The following is a 9723-nucleotide window of genomic DNA, read 5'->3' on the forward strand; positions in this document are numbered from 1 at the left end:
GGGAGCTTGATCCTGTTCATCTTGTCTATCTGATGTTGTGTGATGAAAGAAGAAAGCAAGGGTGAGCAGCAAGCCCACCAAAATAATATGTATAATGATTAACAATATATGAGCCTTCTCATAGTACTCATGAAAGTCTTGGTCAAAAGAAATGAACCAAGTTTGATATCTTAATGCGATGAAGTCGCAAAATATTCAGTATATATACATATATACTTTTCAAAATCTTGGAAGTCCTCTTCCATGTATAATATACACAGAGTTCCAGTTTATAACTGTATAAAAATATCGTTGCAAGGTGATCTCATATATCTAACATTGTCTCAACGTTTTTCTGAAAATCTTTGTCATGCATAAGATAATCATTTACTAGATATAAGTTTAAAAGATGAAGTTACAAGATAATTCAATATACTTATATCTTTTCCGAATACTACTTGAACTACCACCGTTCAATATATAAATAGTCATCCCATAGATTAAACTACAAGACAAAACTTGTATAGAATCAATCTTTAAAATATCATCAAAATAAAATGAAGTTACGAGATACTTCATTTGATGCAAACATAATTTTGAAGACTTGACCCTGCCAACACTCAACAATCGCCCAACCGTAGCCTTTCTATCGAAGTGCTCTGGGTAGTGTTGCAGAAATATCCAATTGGATGATGAACTCATTACGGGAGTTTGTCGCGCCAGGAAGACCACTTACGATGATCAGTCGCAGTAGTACAACCCCACCATTTTCTACATGTAGAGGAGAACCTATCGGATTTACTTGTCAACCGAACACTAGACTCCTAAGGAATGGACCGTCTTAGCGGAACTTCCAGGCCATTTTGGGCCAATATAATAAGGCTGGGCCGGCGCCACTCGACCACTTACGCCACTCCTAGTTCAGATGAAATCCATGACTCTGAAACATAAAGCTCGTCCCTCCTTTCCCCAAGTAGAAACTTGTAGATACGGCTCCACCAAGAAGTCGTATCTAGTTGGAAAGGAAAACTCACCGATATTTCCCAGGAGATGCCTGTTAATGGATTAACTTGTTCCAAGAATTTTACTTCCCGAGTGTTGGGTAAGTAATCAAAATTCTTTTATCAAGACAGCAACCTTGTTGCGAATATAAAACACACCACAGAGCCGGATCCCTCAGGTTTTGAGAGAGTATTTAAATCCCCTTCGAAAGGAGGATCTTAAATATAAAAATGAGTTTTGGGATCCGCTCTAACTTTTAAAAATCATTTTAAAGACTCGAAAACACTTTAAGAGTGTTTGGAGTAATGCTGATTTAATAAAGTAAATCAGTCCCAATATATTAGAAAATATCTAAATATTATTATTTAAATAATATTCTCATAAAGAATAATCTTTATAAAAATATTTAAAGTAGATGTTGTAAAACTTATACTTGAAATGACTATTAAATAACCAAAGATATACTTATACGAAAGTAATATCTTTATTTGAATAATTAAAAGTAAGTTTGATTACCGACACATTATTCTTTAATAAAATAAAGAATATTAATTAGTAAATAAATCGGAGTCATAAGCCCTCGAATGAATATTTAAAATAATATTCATTAATAAAATAAACGGAGTTATAAGCCCTCGAATGAATATTCAAAATAATATTCAATAATAAAATAAACAGGGTCATAAGCCCTTGAATGAATATTTAAAATAATATTCATTAATAAAATAAAGTTATCGAATAACCTTATTTGATTCATAGTTTTAAAAACTATTCATATATATATAAATATATATATTATACTCGGAAGCATCGACTCCCGATTTTAGAAAAATGTTCACCTTTGGGTCCCCTATACTAACGGTATATGCAAATTACCGCTTATCTCTAGCATAGGTATTATGCAACTAATAAGCATTTGAACCAACAGATATATATCAAGATTACGAAACAGACATGCATATATACCATATCACATGCTCCAATATATCACAAGAATTTGCTAATAACAATCATGCATTTATCACAAGATAATGCATATACACATATACATCACAACAACAGTATAACGGGTAGAAAACTTGCCTGAGCGACTGGGGGTTATAATTGTCTTGGGACGAGTTTGGTAACCTATAAACAACATATAAGTTGGGATTAAACCAAAGTCACTTATAAATCTATACTTTAACCAATTTAGACTCTAACGCTCGCTTTGCGCTTACTGATTCTCTTAAGTCGCTCGAGTATCCTCGGCTCCACCATTTTTAATAAATTAACCATTACGATTTTTAAGGCGATTCTTTCGCGAGTGTCTTACCAACTGCCTAACACACTTTACACAAATGTTTCATACTTCAATTAGTCCTTTAAGGTCTTTAACCTATGTTTCAAAGTAAGGTGAGGGGTAATGATTCGTTCACGAAATGTCGTTACTTAAAACGGCCATTTCTCCTAAACCGTACATCGGAATCAAACGAACCACATATCAAAACGAAGCTCGTAACATGAACTATCTAAAAATGGCAATGGTCAAAACCTAGCAGGGAGTTCTCGGGTCCTAATGTTATGAACAAAAGCAGTCTAAAGTAAATCGGACATTACGACGGCTATGTTTACGCGATTTCCCAATTTTATACCATTCCAATTCAACCACCAATCAATCCCAATCCATCCATACAACCAAAATTCATCCTCACTACATCATAACAGCCCCAATCAACTCAACATTAACAATTTATACTTATTCTTAAACTTGAATTTAAACTATACTTAAGTCCTTTAACCAAACCATAAGATTTCAACCTGCAATTCACTACCATTCCAACCCAAACTCTAAACCAACAAGCATCAAGCTACTCTTTACCATAACTATCAAAATCATCCTAATATACAAAGTAAAGCTAGGGTTTGGAGATGTTATACCTTCCTTGAAGCTTTTAATCAATGAAAGATCCTTGGAATGCCCATGGAAGCCTTGATCTATGCTTAAGCTACCTTGAACTTTCATAAAAAATCAAGAAAACCAAAGTTATTTCTTGAAGGTTACTATTCACCATCTTCTTCCTTGATTTATTGGAAGAGATTGTGAAGGAATTAGAAGCTTAAACTTATAGGATATCCATATCTATGTACAAGGAACCTTAGATAATTATCTTGTGATTTAACAATGCTTGGAACTTGATTTTTGATTTTTCTTCCTTTGAAAAGAAGAAAAAGCCGAGAGCAATGTTGAAGGAATGAAATAATTTTGTGTTTGCTTTGATTTGTTTTGGCTAGCTTGGTTGTTTTTGTTTTGTTTTTGGGTAATTACCTTTCTAACCTTGACTTTGTGTGGTTTTAAATCAACCACATCTCCTTCCCCTTATGTCATGCTTATGTCATGCTTATGATGTCATCATCCTTTACTTGCCCTCTTCTTATTGGTTGGATGACCTCATCATCCCTAACCTCCATGATTAACTTCCTAATTGTTTGCCTAATGACCGCTGATCTGTTATACGGTTCGCTTAACTTTCGTTTTCATTTATCGTTTGAGGGATCATACCCGGGATATTATTACTTGGGTTTCCTTAACCTTTCTCAATGCATTATATTCCTTTTATGATCCTCTCTTATAATCCTTTAATTTAAATCCTTTTTATCCTGTTACCTTATACTCAATTCTTTCCGTATCTAGTGGATTTTCGGGAAAAATCAAAGTGTTCGGAATTGGATTCTGACGATCTTTACATACACTTATATGTCATATAGAGTGCCAATAAAATCTCAGAATATCCATAAAAGAACCCCTACCTAGTGTGGCATGAAAAGTTTTCTCATTCAGCAAAAATACTATTCATAAGGGTTTCAAAAATTTTCCAAAAATTGGGGTTATTACAGTAATCGTTTTTGTTGTTAGTTTAATCGATTTCTAATTTATATTTTCGGGTTTTTATTTCGAATTGGGTTTGAATGAATTGTTAGTTGTTTGTTGATTCTGTTGATGGGAATGACTAGATCATTGAATTTACAGTCGAACGACACCGGTTTCGTCAGTTTTGGTGTTGATTTCGTCCTCGTCGGAGAACCGCCGCCACGGTGGTGTTCTTCGTTTTTCAGATGACATCGTCGACGAACGGAGAAGAAGGAAGGTGGGAGAAGGTTGCTATGGTGGCCAGGAACGATCACGCAGAAGAATCGGACTGGAATCACACGATTTGGCCGTGTTTTTACTCGCCGGAAAATTCCCGCCTGCGTCGGGTTTCTGGGCTGCTGCATTCGTGTTCTTCGTGACCCGGGTTCGACCCGGTTTGCAACCCGGTTTCGACCCGGGTTTGATCCTAAAAACCCTAATCTGAAACCCTCAAACATGTTTTTGATATATTATTTATTTATTCTATTTTCTAAAAATCAGAAAATTAGTTTTAGTAATTCTAAAAATTAAATAAAAATCAGTTTTAAATTCTGAAAAATCTTATAATTAATTTCTAAATTATTTTATTAAATTATAAATTTGAATTTAATTATTTAATTAATTATTTAATTGTTTATCTAATTATTTATTAGTTATCTAATTAATTAATAATTAGGTAATTAATTAATAATTAGGTAATTAATTAATAACTAAGGATTACAAATAATTAATAATGTGATTAATAATCTAATAATTAGTTAATATTACGAGTAACTCGTATTTATACGAGTAGTGATTCGATAATTAGAATTATTAATCGAGCGATAATTTATTCGAAGAAGGTCGAAATAATTATTTGTATCGTATAATTAAATACCGATAATTAATTGATTAACGAATCGTATAATTTATAATAATAATATAATGGTTCGATATTTATGTGAGGATCGCGAATAGTTCGTATTTTTACGAGTAATTAATCGTTGAGTTAGATTATAATTCGAGTAATTAGTAATTGTTCGATAAATAGCGTATCAGTTAATTGAGTCGATTGATTATTTGTGAATAATCGATCTGATCGAGTGAGTATTAATAATTTGTAAATAATTGTAATAAATAGTAATTAATCTTAATAATTAGGGATTCATTATTTTAAAATACAATAATTATTAGTTAATTATTTAAAAATATATTTAAGGATTATTTAATTATAATTAATTATTTATAATTAATTATTAATTAATTAAATCTTGTTTAATTCATAATAATTAAACCGTTAGTCCGATTTGAGCGAAACGAAGACCCCTACACTCAGAAAAATGAAACGAATCCAATAAAAATAGTTGTAAGTTATAATTTCTTCCGGAAGAGAGTGGTTTTGTGATAAGTAATTGTTCATATGCCCTATTAGGGGTAGAATCGAGTCAAATAAATCCCGAAAATTTGTAATAAAATCAGATAGGGTTAGATATTATAAATATGAGTCTAAAATCGATTCCAAAAATAATTATAAGTCTAAAAATTAATTATGTGCTTTATGTGCTATGTGCTTTACGTGGTTATGTGAACCTTACGTGCTATATAATTATATGTGTATATATGTTAGTCAGATAGAAACGCATGGGTAGATGGATAAGGTTATGTGGTATCAATTCGAGATACACGTATATAGTAAGTTATCTAAATGACTATCTTTCTATGATTGGTTCAGTGTCAGCAAGGCAGAGCAAGCTAGGGACAGAAGACGGTGAGTTGAACTAGGTTAAGTACGCGCAAGGCAAGTTCTTCCCCTATTCTAAATTCAGAATAGTGAATTATATTTCCTTTTATCATATCAGTTACCTTTGATATTTATTGTTCATATACATTGATACCCAATTATTAATTCTTATTTCTATTTCATTTCGATTCTTGATTTCTCCCAGTTTATTGAATTCCCTATTCATATTCCAATACTTTTACCCTTGTTACATATACTCTGGTATATCCTGGTGTTGGGATACATCAAAAGCATTCCGATTGTTCCGGATGCTATACCTTGGACTGGATGGTTACTATACGGGTTGGGTTTTACCCAGACCACTATTTAATAGGCCATAGTTGCCTCAGTACTCTTTATGTTGGTTGGGTCTATGCAGTTGGGTATAGATCCGTACTATATCCTGACTGATCAGCAGGTTATAGTGCATATGTTGGTTCTTGTTTCCAGTCTTGTTCATTTGGCACTCGCCAGTGTTGGCAAATTATTATCCTATACATATACAGATGGTTGTTCAAACCAACAGCTTATTGGTTCACTTATTTCTCTCTCTTTATACTATATATATATTGTTGCAGGCTTGTTGAGCAATTTTGGCTCATCCCTTTTTATTGTTATTCCTATTGTTTTACAGTTAAGGTAGAGAATGAAACCCATCAGGACCCGCGTAGTCAAGAAGCGAGTCAAGCAGCGGGACCCTCTTATACCAAGAGTGTTCCTTCCTATTCCCGTAGAGAGCTTTGAATTACCAGATCAGGTGTAACAGGATAAGTAGTAATGTTGGGTTGAATAAATGTTTTGTGTAGTTTTAATTAAAGTTGAGTGGTGAGAATGTAGATAGAATAAAATTTTGTAACAAAGAGAGTTCTTGAGACAGATTTTATTTATTTGACTTTGTAATAAAGTGTAGTATGTGGTTCTTGTTTTCAACTCAACCCTTAAAAGATCCTGAGTAGTAATAGTTCGGGGTAATTATTATTTTTATATTCTGCTTGTGCAGGTTTAGTTTGTAGTTATTATTAATAATGCCCCAAATTTATACCCCGGATTTGGAGGGTGTTATAGTTGGCATCAGAGCTTAGGTTTGGCCCTTGAAAACAAGAACGTTAGGATTAAGATAAGATAGGAAATTAGATAGGATAGAAGTAGGAGTGTTAGGATTGTCTGTTTATGTGATTAGAAGTTATGATTTTAGGAATGTGATTTTATTTGTTTATGTATTATTATTGTTATTTGTATTAGATGGCTTCTTCATCGGAGCGGACTGAGTCAGACCCAGTAGCAGCACCAGTACTAGCCCCAGCATCAGTGCAGATTTTTCCTCCATTGCCACCACCTCCACCATTGCCACCTGGACCAGTACTAGAGATACCACCTCCAATAGAGGTACCAGAATTTGTTGATTATTTCCCTTATTTTGAGTCGGAGATGCCTGACTTTCCACCTTTGGAGTTTCCGATGTTTGATGTTCCTGATATGGTTGATATTCCATAGTGGGAGGACTTAGAGCCGCAGATTCCAGTACCGCAGCCTGAGATTCCAGATATTCCATAGATGGAGCGAGAGGCAGAGCCACCAGTGTATGCACCTATGGAGCAGCCTGTCCTATTTCCTGCCCCTTTAGCTATTTATGCCCATATTCCTGGGGTATATCAGTTTCCACAGCCGAAGTTTATGGACGAGATAGTAGTAGATGGGCTGTTACCTTCTCGAGGTTCTTGCACGAATCTTCGTGAGCATCATACAGTTACTTATCAGCGTTTTTAGGCGGAGAGAGAGGAGAGGATTCGATGGCAGAACCAGTGCAGAGAGATCCTTGGATTGTTTGAGACGCAGGAGGATGGTCCCATCCGACTATTACAACCAGATTACATATTGAGGGAGAGGTTACGTAAGATTCACCGAGTTAGTTCTCAGCAGCTTACTGATCTGAGACAGCAGGATATTAGTGCAGAGACAACATATCGTAGAGCGTTGGGACTTACCGAAGCTGTGCTAGAGGCATTGCAGGAAGAGTTGAGTCACGTGCCACCAGGATTTTGAGACTAGCAGATAGAGGAGTATTGTATCATGTATATTTTTATAGATATAGGCAGCATAGTATTGTATGACTAGTTTGTATGAGTGTAGCTACTAATTTTGACTGATAGTAGTAGCGGTACGACTGACATGTCATAGGCTTTTGTATCAAGCACTAACACCTGCAGCTGGTGTCCTACCCATATATATATATATGAGATGGACTTTTTCACGTTTTCTTTATTTTATTTCCAGTCATTTAAGCATTTACATTTATTTCATTATTTTATCATGGCATATTTACAAATGTTGTTTTATTTACGATCATGTTGTACCCTTTATGCTTTCAAAAATTTTTAAAGTATTTTAAAAAGGGATTTATTTACACATCATACTGTTTTATTTATTTGGATATTTAATAATTGTTTTATTTCCCCATATCAACTGTTTTAACACTGTTTTAATATTATAAAGACTATTTCCATTCCATAACACCTGTTTAATATACTGTTATTAAGAGAACCCATTGTTTTATTACCAGAAAGATGGCACCTTAAAGAAAAGCACAACCCGACTCATTAAATGGAAATACCGAGGGCCAAAACAATAATAACCAGATGGATCAGATGTTTCATCTCATGCAACAACAAATGCAGCAGCAACAGCAGTAGTTCCAACAACAGATATTACAGCAAGCCGCTCATCCAGGACATCAAGTACCACCACCAGCACCTACAGTCACTTTCAAGCAATTTCAGTCGGTAAAGCCTTCGGAATTTACTGGTTCCACAGATCCTACAAAGGCGAGAGCTTGGCTGAAAGAGATAGAAAAGGCTTTTTCGTTGGTGAAAATTGAGGAAGAACAGAAGACGGATTTTGCTAGCTACTTTCTAAAAGGCGAAGCCAATTACTGGTGGGAATCGAAGAAAGCTTTGGAAGGAGAAGGTGTGGTGACCTGGGATAGATTCACTGATCTTTTCTTGGAAAAATATTTTCCTCGCTTTATGAAGAACCAGATGGAGATCAAGTTTCTGGAGCTGAAATAAGACAACTTATCGGTCACGGATTATGAGATCAAGTTCACTGAATTGGCTAGATTTGTTCCTGAGCAAGTGGATACTGATGAGAAGCGGGCCAAGAGATTCCAGCAGGGACTGAAACCATGGATTCGTAGCAGAGTAGCTGTGTTTGAACTGACGACTTATACGGCTATTGTTCAGAAGGCCATGATTATTGAAGGTGAAAGTGAAGCAGCTCAGAAAGGGAAAGGACTAGGAAATTCTCAGAACCGTTTCAACAAAAGGCCAGGATTTCAAGCCCGGGGAAAAGCAAACTTCAGGAGACCAGAACAAAACAATTAGAGGATGGGTAATCGACTTCCTGCCCCAACTCAGCAAAGACTTATCCGACCGCCTATACCCGATTATAGAATATGTGGTAAAAAGCATACGGGAATTTGCAACAAGCCAAATGTCACGTGTTTCAAGTGCAAGCAAAGGGGACACTACTCTAGAGAATGCCCGATGGGAAGAGCAGAGGTCACTTGTTTCCAGTGTGGAAGAAAAGAACATATTGCCAAATACTACAGAGGCGTTGCGATGGCCGCTAGTATTCCAAGGGTTTTAGCATTACCTCCACCTCCACTACCACCACAAAATCAGCCCAGGGCAAGGACTTTCAACATGTCAATGAAGGAAGCAGTACAGAGTCCGAATGTGGTTGCAGGTACACTCCCTGTGAATTCTGTAAATGCTCTAGTATTGATTGATTCAGGAGGTACTAGATCTTTTATTTCTGAAGATTTTATCTCTAAGATAGACTGTGAGGTTCAGTGGTTAGATGAAGTGTTAGTCATAAAATTAACAAATGATGATCAGGTTACTGTAGATCGAGTATGCTCAAGTTGTGATATTGAGATATGGAGATGTCATTTTTCAGTTGATTTGATACCTTTCAGGTTAGAAGAGTTTGATGTTATTTTAGAAATGGATTGGTTAGCTAGTAATAATGCTCAGATCGATTGTGCAAATAAGAAAGTGAAATTGCAAACTGAAGAAAATAAAACGGTAACATT

The sequence above is a fragment of the Apium graveolens genome, chromosome 10, assembly GCF_009905375.1.
Source record: "Apium graveolens cultivar Ventura chromosome 10, ASM990537v1, whole genome shotgun sequence".
Lineage (NCBI taxonomy): Eukaryota > Viridiplantae > Streptophyta > Magnoliopsida > Apiales > Apiaceae > Apium > Apium graveolens.